Source organism: Zea mays, chromosome 3 (assembly GCF_902167145.1).
Source record: "Zea mays cultivar B73 chromosome 3, Zm-B73-REFERENCE-NAM-5.0, whole genome shotgun sequence".
In the NCBI taxonomy this organism is placed as follows: domain Eukaryota; kingdom Viridiplantae; phylum Streptophyta; class Magnoliopsida; order Poales; family Poaceae; genus Zea; species Zea mays.
Window position 1 is genome coordinate 26,681,723 of NC_050098.1, and position 13,686 is coordinate 26,695,408.

General features: G+C 45.6%; 1 long non-coding RNA gene across 1 annotated transcript; it reads right to left on the reverse strand.

Annotated features, from left to right (window-relative positions):
- Window positions 1–381: 381 nt before the first annotated feature.
- On the reverse strand, window positions 382–953 carry LOC103649878 (uncharacterized). The gene is made up of 2 exons (XR_563776.2): window positions 756–953; window positions 382–622 (listed from the first exon to the last, which is right to left on the reverse strand). It is a non-coding gene; the product is annotated as an uncharacterized lncRNA (long non-coding RNA).
- Between the last annotated feature and the right edge of the window lie 12,733 nt (window positions 954–13,686).

Below are 13,686 nucleotides of genomic sequence, written 5' to 3' on the forward strand. Positions count from 1 at the left end.
AGCCGACACTCTAAGTATAAGAGTGTCGGTTGACCGACACTCTTAGCCGTCACTCTAAAATGGACGCTCTTATTCGTATAGAAGTGTGGGGACTGACACTCTTAAGGTAAGAGTGTCGGTTCAACACGCAACCGACACTCTTATTTTAAAAGTGTCGGCCAGCCACATGGCGGACACTCTTACTGCGCGCACGGCCAGAAGCCTAGCTGGACGCATATAAGAATGTGGGGGCCGACACTCTTAGTGAATAATTTTTTTTTAATACCCAATTTTATTTTTCTCCCTCCCCGGATGGGAAGCCTCCATAACAGCACAATACAAACACAATATTCAATATATCACAACATTCAATATATCACAACACAAGCACCATATTCAACATAACATAACACAAGCACCATATTCAATATTCATACAAGTTCAAGTCCATAAGAAAGAAGTTCAAATCCATCTAAAACAAGTTAAAGTCCATACAAAACGCAATGATAGTAAGTTCCACATAAGCCTCCATATTAATTTATTCCGTTGGTGGGTCATTGGAGCCGCCGCCACTTGTGTTCATCAATAAGTCCATAAACGTGCTCGGATCCGGAGGCGGACTAGCATGATGTGAGCCCGAACCCTTTAAAAGAAACAAACATTTGTTAGTTTACCGAGTAACTAATTAAACATATACATAGACTGCAACATATACATGCATGTTTTCTAGTAACTGCTTAAACAACGAAGCAAATAGAGATGCAAAGGATATCAACTTAACGTACTGATCCTGGTGAGTGTGAGGGCAATCCTGGTGATTGTGACTGCCCGCGAGGAGGAAATCCCCACGGCATCGGCGGTGGCATCTGTGTTTGCATCGGTGGCCAAATGCCTGGCTGGCGAGGTGCCCACGGCATCATTTGCCCTCCTATCACACCCGATGCCATCAATTGGTCTTGGACAGAAGTTGCAGAACCCTGAAACAGAAGACACACTCTTGTTTATGATTAAGAAGTTACGATGATCAACAATAAAAGTAACTATAGATCATGCGAATGACAAAAGTTTAAAATAGATCATGTAAAAGCAAACATGTAGAAAGACAGAGAGCAAGCAACCAATGATTATCAGACAAATGATGTTTAGTAGACGATTGTACCTGTGATCCATCCGCCGCTGTAGTGGAGCGGTCCGATGATTGTCCAGACACCGGATGTGTGATGATAGGGGGTTGTTGAAAAGGCGGCATGCCAAACTGAGTTCCGGTACCTCCGTACATCTGCAAATAGATTATTCATCAGTTTTTCAGTTAATCGGACTTGAGAAACAACGAAATAACAAAAAATTGATACCTGATGTAGCATCCAATTTTGCATTTGTTGCATCTGTTGCTGTACTTGTTGCTTATATTGGGCCATACTCTCCTCCATTTGAGTCATCTTCTCAAGCAGCTCTCCTTCACGTGCAGATGGTCGTCGGGGTCGATTTGACCCAGCTGAGAAATTGGACCGTCTAGTGTAACTCCGATGGGGGACAACACCGTCACCAATTGCTAACCTGTAAGAGTATCATATATATATATATATATATGTAGTAAATGACAAGACATCACTAAACAGTAACAATGTGACAAGCGCATATACCTCCCATGTGGCACGCCTCCACCAGCCTTATAAGCCGCCTCCGTATCGAACTCACCAGTGAGCCAATCCGCATCTGGACCATTTTTCTCTCTCACGTTGTCAATGTAGCGAGCCTGTGAAAAAATCATCCAAGTCACAACAAAGGCATATCATGTTCATCTTAGAGTCAATTTTCATACTTACCAGTTTCTCTGTCGCATTACTGTCATTCAGTATTTCCGGGTGATTCGGATCGGGACCCTTGTGTCCCTCGACGAAGACTTGAAGCAAAGTAGGCTCCACTCCATTTCGAGCCGCCTGCAACACATGATTAGAAAGTCTAGACAAGTCTATGCAATTAACAATTGACCAGGCAATTTGACACATACCATACGTGCGGCCTTGCCAATGTGTCCATCTGCCCCGAAGAAGTGGACCCCTGGCTTGCTCAACCGATTCATAAGATTTCTATTAGATATGGCCAAGAACTCCTCAGAAGCCCAATACTCGCACATCCACGCCCAAGCATCCGAATGGTGGCTCAACCAATCCACCTCACTCTCTTTGTACTGCTGAGCCGTCAGGTGAATTTCCTTTGCCATATTCGCGTCACAATAGTTCCCCTGACGCTTTTGGTACACAGTGACGGCCCTCAATCGTGCTTTATACATCATACCCTTTACAGCTCTATCTGCTGAGCCATTGAATACCTCACGCACATATGAATCATCCAAGGTATAGGGGTCGCACACGCAAAATTGGCCCTGCAAATTTGAAGATCACCAGAGACTTACAAATGCAAAATCTGAATTCAATTTGAATATCATAAGGGACTTACCCAAAACAAATCCCACACTTTGCTTGTGTGTGTCCCGTCGTTCCCGTACGGCTTGAGATCCCAATGAGCCCAGTAATGAGCAGCTATCTCTTGACCGCCCTCTGTAACCATCGCCGGGTAGGCGAATCGCAAACAAATCCCCAACTCTGTGAGGATTGGTGTGCGATGCCCTGTCCCGTCCCAACTAACCTCCTTCCACGCCCTGGTGCCTTTCGGTTCAATAACCCTCCGCTGATCGAAGGGTTTAGAAGGCTTCAATGTGAGGGACCGACGATACCTACAAATGAAAGTTTGTTATTTAACAATGCAAATCATTTACTTAAAACTTCAACTTGACAATAAAACTTCAACTCTATAATAAGAATACCTGATGGCACGCCGTGGCGCAGCCTGTGTGGCAGCCTCCTCTGTAGAAGCGTCTGCTCCCGATGTCTCCTCTCCATCGTCCAGTTCTGCGGCAGCTTCCTCAGCCTCCGCGTCCACAGCCGCCTCCGCAGTAGGTGCCATAGTAGGTGCCACTAAATCAGCTGCACGCGAAGTAGTCCCTTCTGTATTGGAGGGTCCGCTGCTACCCCGCATCTGCTCTAGGGAGGCAAGCAACTGCTCTTGCCTGCTCCTGCTTGTTGTGGTGCCCTGAAATGTAAACAATTTTAGATTGCTAGCTGGCCCCAGTAACTAAACTAAGAAAAAAACAAGTACCTCAAACATGTTAGGAGCACCACTGGAACCCCTCGACCTTCGTGATCTAGGTCTCCTACCAGACGAATCCATCCTGAACATCTGCAATAATTCACAAAATAGTAAGTATGTATAAATTTTTCACAAAGTAATGCATATTAAATAAACAAAAACAAGAGTGTGCCATTACATCTATGAATTATGTATCAAAAATCGTCGGCATCAGAGTCCTCTTCGGCGACACGTGTATTAAGTTGTTCAACCCATTGTTGTGTTTCAAGAACTGTTTCTTCAAACCTTTGACGTTTTGAATTTGATGAAATTGGTTCCTCCATTAACTCTACGGTAAGAGAAGCTAACTCATTTAGTCCTGCCCCTTCGGATACAATACTATCATTGTCACTATCGTCTGCTTGATCACCGACTTCTTGGAAGACAACATCATCATCATCATCATCATTGGTGCTTAAATTGTAGTTTTGATATCAGTAAGGGTGAACCTCTGGATTAACTTTATATGCAACCCACCAGGTTTTAAAACTTTTATGAGGATAACTCAAATAGTACACCTGATGCGCTTGATGTGCCAGGATGATATTGTTGTACTCATTGCCTTTATACCTTGATGCGTGCTTTACCTCCACCATCCCGAATTCGTCAACTCGCGTGCCAACATGTGGATCAAACCATATACAATCAAACGTCACAAGTCTCAAAGGTTTGTGACCTCCAAATGTATACTCGGTTATGTCTTGAACAATACCATAATAGTCCTCCAATTGTCCATCGTCGCTATACGAACTTGCTACAACTCCGCTGTTTGTTGTAGCTGCAAGTGGACGACTCGCTTCTAGTTTTGTTGTTCGAAAACGGTATCCATTAATATCATAGCGATCAAATTTTCTTGCGGTCAATTGACCATGTGATATTTGTAGCAAGTCTTTGGAGACACCGGCTTTAGGTTTCTTACACTACAAAAATGAGGAATGGATAAAAATAAATACTATGTAACATCTGAACTTAAGTTAGAAAAAAGATAGGCATGGAGGAAATTACATGCTCGTGGAACCACTGCACGAAGGACGGGCCACCGTGTAACCCTTTCAAGCGTAGGTCATCCAACTGCTTTTGAGTAAGCTGTTTGTTGGGTTTATATATGTTATCAAAGATTTGGAAATAAGGATGAAGTTCTGGCATATTGACATACAAAAAAAGCAGGGTCTTGTTACGCTCTATCGTTCCCACAAGATGTGATGTGTAAGCTCCGACACCTTTACCGTCCCACTTAAAAGCACTTAGATCAGTGATTGGAGCTTGCTCGGCAACATGGTACCGTGTCGTTTGCGCATGCACGTTGTTTGTGTCTGAAAAATACTTGCTTGAGAATAATGTGATCTCTCTAGCTGCGAACGCCTCTGCAATACACCCCTCAACCCTTGCCTTATTCCGCACCATTCCTCTGAGTTTTTTCAATTCTCTTTCTTGACTATACATCCACCTGAACTGTGCAGGTCCTCCTACCAACGCTTCCCAAGGTAGATGCACAAGCAAATGTTGCATACAATTAAAAAATCCAGGTGGGAATACTTTTTCCATCTTACATACAAGGACAACGATTTCCTTCTCAAACCTCAACATCAATTTCTTTGAGATTTCCTTAGCACATATCTGCTTATAAAAATAACTGAGTTCTGCAAATATCTTCCACACATCGGGACTGAAGTATCCACGAAACATTACCGGCACTAGTCTTTCAATCAAAATGTGATAGTCATGACTCTTCAACCCAACGAGTTTACCAGTGTCGAGGTTAACTGCCTGTTTTATATTAGCCGCATAGCGATCTGGGAACCTCAGCTTTTTCAACCATTGAAATATCTCTTCTCGCTCTTGCCGTTTCAGACAATAAGGTGCTTGTGGCCGACTCTCAGATCCACTTGGATTTTTTCTAAGCTCAAGGTGTGGACGATCACAAAGTTCAGCTAAGTCTCTTCTTGCATTCATGTTATCTTTGGTTTGACCGGTGAAGTCGAAGCACATGCTTATGATGCTTTCCGCAACATTACGTTCTTGGTGGATCAAATCTATATTATGTGGTAACAGCAATGCCTTCGTGTAAGGTAGCTCCTAGATAAACGAGATGTGTGTCCAATTTTGTTCTTTACCATACCCTTGAAACCGACCTCCTACGCCCGATTTTAGGTCACGATGTTGTCTCATGATATTTTCACCAGTTTGTCGCTTCGGTGGCCCATCTCTAACCCTCTTGCCTTTTCGAAATGACTTTGTATCCTTTCTAAAAGGATGATTATAGGGAAGGAGGCATCGGTGAACATCAAAAAATGTTTCCTTCTTACCATGTTCTAACCTATATGCTTGTGAGCCACCCATACATATCGGACAACGCAGTATGCCATGGACACACCAACCAGAAAAAATGTCATATGCTAGCAGATCATGAATTGACCATAGATATGCTGCGCGTAGAGTAAAACGACATTTCAGATGACTATCATATGCCTCAACCCTCTGTCACAACATTTTTAGTTCTTCAATCAACGGTTCCATAAATACATTGATTTTCGTTACAGGATCCTTCGGACCTGGAACAATAAGGGCAAGAAACATGACCTCTTCCTTCATGCATTTGTTAGGAGGGAGATTATAGGGCATCATAAAAACTGGCCAACATGAGTAAGAAGTGGAATTATTGGAGTAAGGAGTGAATCCATCCGTCGACAAACCAAGACGAACACTCCTAGGGTCTCTTGAAAATTCTGGATCAAAACGGTCGAGAGCCTGCCAGGCCTCACCATCTGAGGGATGCACCATGACATCCGGATCTTGACCCTGACGATCCCCTTCTTTATGCCACCTCATTTGCTTTGCTGTCTCTTGATTTAGAAAGAGACGCTTAAGCCGTGGAGTGATAGGCATGTACCGGAGTTGCTTGATCGACACCTTTGTCGTAACCTCGTTTCCATCCTCATCTAGCACCACTGCATATCTTGACTTACTGCAGTGGATGCAATGTGTGGTATTTTCATGCTCCTTCCAGAACAACATGCAATTGTCCTCGCAAGCATCAATCTTTTGGTAGTTCATACCGAGACCAGCTACGAGCTTCTTGCAATGGTACAAGTCTTTCGGCATGTTATGATTCGGTGGGCTGATATCAATAATCAGTTTCACAATATCGTTGTAACAGTTGTTTGAGAAGGTGTACTTTGACTTCATCGCCATAAGACGTGTTACCACCTGCAGTACGCTCACACTGGTTCCTTCATGCACTTTAGCCTCTGAGGCTTCAAGAAGCTTGTAGAACTCTCTCACATCCTCTGGAAAAGCTTGATTATTCTGTAGTTCTGGGTACTCATTTCTAATATCTTCCAACATCTCTTCCATTCGGTCTACATCCTGGTCCCCATCCGACTCAATAGTATGGTCCACCTCTCCATGCTCATGCCATACCAGATAGTTCGACATAAAGCCATGTTTGAAAACATGATACGAGAGCTCCACTTTTTTCAACCGAACCAAGTTCTGACATTTTATACATGGGCACTTCGCTAAACGAGCATCACCAGCAAATGCGAGTGCCACGAATTCATCTGCAACTCTCACCCATGCATCAGAGTGCCCATGAGTGACATTGTCGAATCCATCGTACATCGCCCTTCTTCGATCGTCACTCATATTCAAAGCTAAAGAAACAACACATATTTAACAACATATATACACTTAGGTACAAAAAGGCCATTTATAAACAGTTAAACACTAAAGCAATTATAGGTTAATCAACAGGTTAATGCATCACTACAATTACACATTAGAAAAATATATAATCAAGGATACGAGTAACAACATTATCGGACTACTAAATTTTAGCCAAATCAAATTGAGCGTGGTCAAGGCAGTAGCTGAGATTGAGATAACTAAATTTAACTCTTGCACGCACTCAATTAGCGGACTACACTAGAATCATCCCAGTGACCAAATGAGGACAAAACAACATTTATTATTTGAAGCAGACAATGTCAGCTATATACTAGAATCAACATTTTTAACTGAACCAGCACCACAACATGAAGGTTATGCAATAAATTACCTGTGTCGCGACGGTGTGCGAGCGCGTGGGGAAGAGCTTGGTGATGCACTGCGCCGCCCGGCTCGGCGAGGCAGCCCTGCTCTGCGAGGAAGATGCTCGCCTCGGCTCGGCGAGGTCGCTAGGAGCTCGGAGAGGCCGCTGGCCGCCCGCCTCGGCGAGGCCGCCCGGAGCCCCGCACCGCTGGTCCCCACCACGACCACAGGCGAACTGCACAGGGAGCGACGCACGGCGGAGGACTGAGACGCGCGATAGCGGTAGATGGAGGACTGCGCGATACCGACGGCGGAGGACGGCGGATTACCTCAGTCGCGCGCGGCCGGCGGAGGACTGTGCCAGGGAGGCGCACGGCCGGAGCGGCGGAGGACGAGCAGGCGCACGGCGGAGCGGCGGAGGACTGGCGGGCCAGGAGGCGCACGACCGGCGGAGCGGAGGAGCAGCGCACGGGGGAGCGGAGGAGCAGCGCACGGCTCGGCGAGGTCGCCAGAACGAGCAGGCGCACGGCGGAGCGGAGGAGCGGCGCACGGCGGACTGGCAAAAGGATAACTGGTAGGAAACGCGCGACGGTAGAAGAGGATTGGGGATTAGGGTAATTTCTATAAGAGTGTCGGTGTGGAAAACACCCACACTTTTAAATTAAAAGTGTCGGTTTCTGCGGGACCCCGACACTCTTAAATTAAGAGTGTCGGTGCAGTAAAACCCACACTTTTACTTCCATTAAGAGTGTTGGCCCCGACACTCTTTAAATAACCGACACTCCTTCAACGTTTTCTTGTAGTGTGTCCTCAATCCGCCTGTCAGTCTCCTCGTCACTCGAGGAAGACGTTGCGTCGTCGGAGTCGTGGTCGAGGTCGCTGAGGGAGGCGATGAAGGCACACTCCTTGATCTTCGCCTTTTGGAGGTACTTCTTCTTGAGCGCCTCCTTGTCGAATCCTCCCTTAGACTTCTGCTTGTTAGAGGTGTACTCCCACTTGCCCTTGCATCGGCCAGAGTGGTGGTCGCGTGGACCAGCCTCCTGCTTGCCCTTCTTGGGAAAACTGGCGATGAAGTGGTCGAGGTCACCATAGTTGTAGCATCCATCCTTTGATCTACCAAGCCACCGGTTCTGGTGATTGTTGTGAAACCGTGTGAACCAACTGGCCACAAATGCCAGCTCCTCATCCTCGAGGCTCTCCACCTGCTCCTCTGTAATGGTCAACAAAGAAGACAAAGCAAACATAACAGTGGGGGTTATAAAAAGAACCACCTCCAGAGTCTAGGGATGTGGTGGGTGCACTAGGGTTCTCAATCTTAGCCTAGGTCTGGTGGTCAATCTCAGTGGACTTGAGTTTGCTGAAAAGCTCATCCACGGCGACTATCTCATAGTTGGTAGACTCGATGATCATCGAGACCTTCACCTCCCAAACCCTCCGGTCTAGAGCATGTAAGAAATTCAGTGCTCTCTCATGATTATCATAGGGAAGTTGTGCCTTGTTGTCACACATCTTGTTCACAATCGACAGGAACCAAGAAAACATCGTATTAGTGGTCTCCCCAGCCAACTGCACAAAGTTCTCATACTCTCGTCGCTACGTCTCAAATAGTCTGATCTTTACATGATTGTTGCCCTTATGGAATCTCATGAGGGTGGACCAGATTTAGTGAGCCATAGCTAAATGTCCAACTCGCTCAAACTCAGCAAGTGAGAAGCACGAGAACAAACTGCTGTGAGCTTTGTTGTTCGAATCATGGAACTCCATCTCAATCGGAGTGATTCGAGCATTCGCAGCGTCGAAAGCAGCATCGAGGCAGATTTCCCAGATGTGGTACCTAATACTCTGAAGATATACTGACATGCGGATCTTCTAGTACGGGTAGTTCGTCCCATCGAAGAATGGTGGCTTACCAGCCCCACATTCCATGTCGCCTTCATGGATTTCAATCCGATTAGGGTAAGAAAATCCTTAACCGCCTCTAATACCAATTGAAGGACCGGTGAGGCAATAAGAGGGAGGTGAATGGGAGCCAATCAAACTTTTGCTGCTAAAACCGAAGTTGAGCACTTCACTTCAATGGAGATGAGTAAAGTGCTCAAACTAAAAGCACATCATCAAACCAGTGATCTCATAATTTCAAAATGTTCCTAAAACTCACATGAGACCAGCAAAATAAACGGATCACAAATCGGACACTGAAAAGTCTGAATCAGTCCAAAGTCGTGTCACCATCTAGTGCCGATTTCAACAATTCGAAATTTAGTTCTTGAATGCAAAACTAAATCAAACGAACTCTTATTGAGATTAAATTTTACACATACCTTGAAAAATGTGTTTCCAAGGCCTCCATAAAATTTGAACTCAATCAAATTTGTAAATCGATCGCAGATTTGAAAATACGGTCATAATTGGGGTTTTGTTGGGGTTTTCTCAATCGAACTCAAAACGGGATCATCTCAGATCACGACCAAGAACTGCACCGACTAGGTGTACGCAGTGATTCAAAGAGTTTATCTTCCCATAAATAAATCCGCAATAGAATCTAAGCAATAAGAACTTGAAGGTTCTTCACAAATCCACAATAGGGGAGAGGAAAGAATACAAGAGCAAAGAGACTCAAAATTTCAGCATGAAAGAAAATTGAGATTGAGAGACAACCAAAGTCGTGGGCGGTATCGGCCACCCTTTCTCGGATAAATCGATAAAGATTATAAAACACAGGCATGAAGTTTTAGAACTTCTGTGGATCTCGGGCTCAACTAGGGAATGAAAGCTAGGGTTTTCTAAACAAGAGACTAATGTGTAAACCAAAGAGATGGCTGAAACAACCAGCCCACCCTTTTATTTATACAGGGTTATTACTACTTCCTAAACTACCCCTAGATACATAAACCTTATCCACTTAGGCGGGGGTGAAATAGACCAACTCCTGGGATTTGATCTAATGACTTGGCGCTTCTCATGAAGTTTCTTCGCCTTGACGCTCCCTTCGCGATGACGTCACATGCCGCCTTCGATTCGCGCGGGAACCGCTACCGCCGAGTTTTGATGCCAAACTCGGTCGAAAACCCATCGTCCGTAACGCTAGGTGGTTTTTCGAGGATCAACCACCAAACCACTGCGAGTAGCGCACCGCATGTGCGTCCCCCATGTCCTGGACACGTGTCCCGCCAGCCCTTGACTGTGTCGGCGACACGACCCGCTCTACCACGTCCTTGCACGAGTGTGTGTCCCAGGTGTTAGCCACAGCTGCTAGTCACCGACGACCCTAGTGCTTCGATCAAGTCGCAACGCTCGTTCTTCACCACTCCCGATCAATCGGCATGAACCCGCGTGACTTTCATATTCGTCGTTGACCACCGTACCTGTGTTTCACACCTACACACCACAAGCCGACTGATATGGTTGCACAACACATAATCTCACGCCTCGGTCAGTCCACGACTCGACCCGAGACGGTACTCATTGACAATCACTCCTCATCAATCTAAACCGCAAGAGACAAGTCAACCTTATATTCTCAATTTTGCGGACCAACTGCTCCATCCTGTGACCCTCACAAACCTTGGTTCGTTCAATGAAGAACCTCAGGTACCAACATGTCTGGACCTGGAAGAAAGCATGTTCCTGAACCAACCTGAGGACGCGGCTGGAGGTCTCAACGACCATCTGCACTCGTTCAGCGAGCCTCAGACATCGAGATTCAATTCATAACTCCAATCAAGAACATGCTATCGATGCATGGTAAGTATGCTTGGACACAGCAAGAACGAGAAGCAAGCAGTTTGATCAGCACAGGACCGCTGAAATTGTCGAACTGAACACCAAGCTGCTACTCCCTCCGTTTCTTTTTATTTGTCGCTGGATAGTGCAATTTTGCACTATCCAGCGACAAATAAAAAGAAACGGACGGAGTACGTAAGAATGAATTGATGTGAGGAAGGCCAGGAACGAGAAGAAGAATTCCCATAGTGTCAAACGTCGCTGTGTCCTGTGTAAACTTCGCTGTAGCACTACGGTATCCGTTGGAACTCAAACGGACGTGTTCTAAAAAAAATATACAAACATTTACTAGATGATGATTACCTAAATCCGTACGTGCCGCTGCAAATTCTCAATCGCTGAGCTGTTTTCTGAACCAGGCACTGTTGTACAACAGCGTTGTATAGGTGGTTTCCGGACTTATTCCTGGTGATAACCAGTGGTCTAGGTTACTGCCAGGGTACTGTTGTTCGTGTGATCCTATTGCCTGCAGGCAACATGCAATTATGAACTCACATAGTAGCTACTAGGCCAGTGTTCAAACCACCTTTCTAATAACCTAGTAGTAGTAATTATAAAGCATATGCACTGTAAAAATTGGGTGGAAGGAACTTCACACTGCTGGTCGAATTCAGCTGCCTGAATCTTTGTAGTAAAACAGGAGCAGCCACTAGCTATACAGCTCCATATGCCAAAATAGTTGAGACTGTTTACTTTTAGACATCTTATTCAAAAAAAGGTTATAAATGATATTTATATATTTTGGTATAATTTATTTTATCATTACAGATACTTTAACAATAGTTTACTTGTTTTATTATTTATAAAAAAAGCTGAATAAAATAAATAATCAAATATTATATCTAAAGTAATAAAATATTAATTATTTTAGGATGGGGAAGTACTTCATTCTCTGCACAGAAGAAGTGAGGACATGTCTCCTATCCTAGACATTCCTGAAGGAAACAGTACAGGAAGTTGTTTTGTTCTTCAAAGGAAAAGGCAACAACAGTGCAGACCATAGATATATAGTTTTAATAATAAGGAGAGAGAGAGAGAGAAAAAAAAGTTAGCGCTGCAGACTGCTGATACATATATGTATGGCTCTGAAAACCCTCTTATCTTCTACTGGCCAGTCAGAGGTAGCAAGTGGGAATACATGTGCAGAGATTGTTTGAATGAAGAGAGTAGAGAGAGCAGATCCAAGGTTGTCTAGAATAGTTGAAACTAATCAGAGGATGGGCTTAATTGGCGAGGACGCTGCAACCACCAACAGGCTAGCTTGGAAGTCACTGGCCAGGAAACATTATAGACCACTCCATAAACATTATAAACTAGAATCAGAGAGCACGGCGAGGCGTCACGGACCGATCCTACTATTGGAGTATTATACAGTTCGTCGAGGACGGACGAGTGGATTATGGATGGGATGGGGCAGCTGGATGGAGCCTGGAGCCAAAGCGGAATCGGCGGGCTGTGCAGCAGCAGCAGCAGGCCAGCAGCAGCCACGGATCGGAGGAAGGAAGCAGGGGTGCGCGCGGTGGTCGGTCGACAGGCACAGCCTGGACGGAGCACAGCCTGCCGCTCGGCCGCGCTACACAACAACACATCCATTCAAGCCAACTGCTCCTGCTGCATGGTTTTTCTTCTCGTCTGCGTGTATACAACAATCGCAGAATTTTTTTTGCTGTCCAGGCGCGCATACATACGTAGCGGCACCGCCAGTGGCCTCCTCAACTGCTGTTTTACCGCTTCTGTTGTCCTGCCCATATATATCATGCACTCGATCTGAATCTGTAAACTGATTGCAGGTTTCAAGTTTAAGTGCGTCATGCCACAAGCTATACTCTGGCCATTTCTTAATTGTGTACAGTGGTGAATCTAACCGAAAATATGGTAGGGCAATAGCAACAACTTTACTATATATGATATAAATTTTCTTAAACTTTAACAGTGTTTTATTAAAGAATTTGTATTTTTTTACTGGGGTCGGATGATCCCGACAAACAGCCCTAAATTCGTCCATGATTGTGTACTAGTAGGGAAAAGAAAAGCCTTTTTAATGGCCGGCTTTATACATGCATACAGTAAGGATAACATACGATATATGTGCAATGCTTGAGGTTTCGTGTGCAAAGAAATTTAGCTTTCAGCTCTGAAACTCTGAATGAATAAACTATATATGGAAGAACGCCAGCTTTGCCTAGCAAGTATGGATCGGAGGGACTAATATAATACTGTAATATATTATATCGATCGAATCATCGACAGATCAGTCAAAATGTAAACTAGTATTATACGCCTTCTTATTTTACTTTTGGTCGTATTGATGGGATGCATGAACGCCAACGCCTGGACCGGACGATCAGGGGGCCGGGCAGCGTGTGACGCGCGCATGTGATCCATGTGTGAAGATACACGCTGTTGACACCTTTTTGGAGGCGTCAATTACTCAAGAGAACCGGCGGCGGTGCTCTCTGGTCAGGCGCGGACGGTCCGCGACCTGGGGCCGGACGGTCCGCGATCTGGCGTGAGGCGGCGGTGCTCTCTGGTCAAACGCGGACGGTCCGCGGCACGGGGCCGGACGGTCCGCGACCTGGTGCAGGAGCTCGGGTTCCCTGCCTGACGACCGGACGGTCCGCGCCCTAGGGCCGGACGGTCCGCGCGTGCGCAGGGGCGGCGGAAGATCGCCGACAGCGCCTGGATCTCGCTCCCGGGAGGGACCCC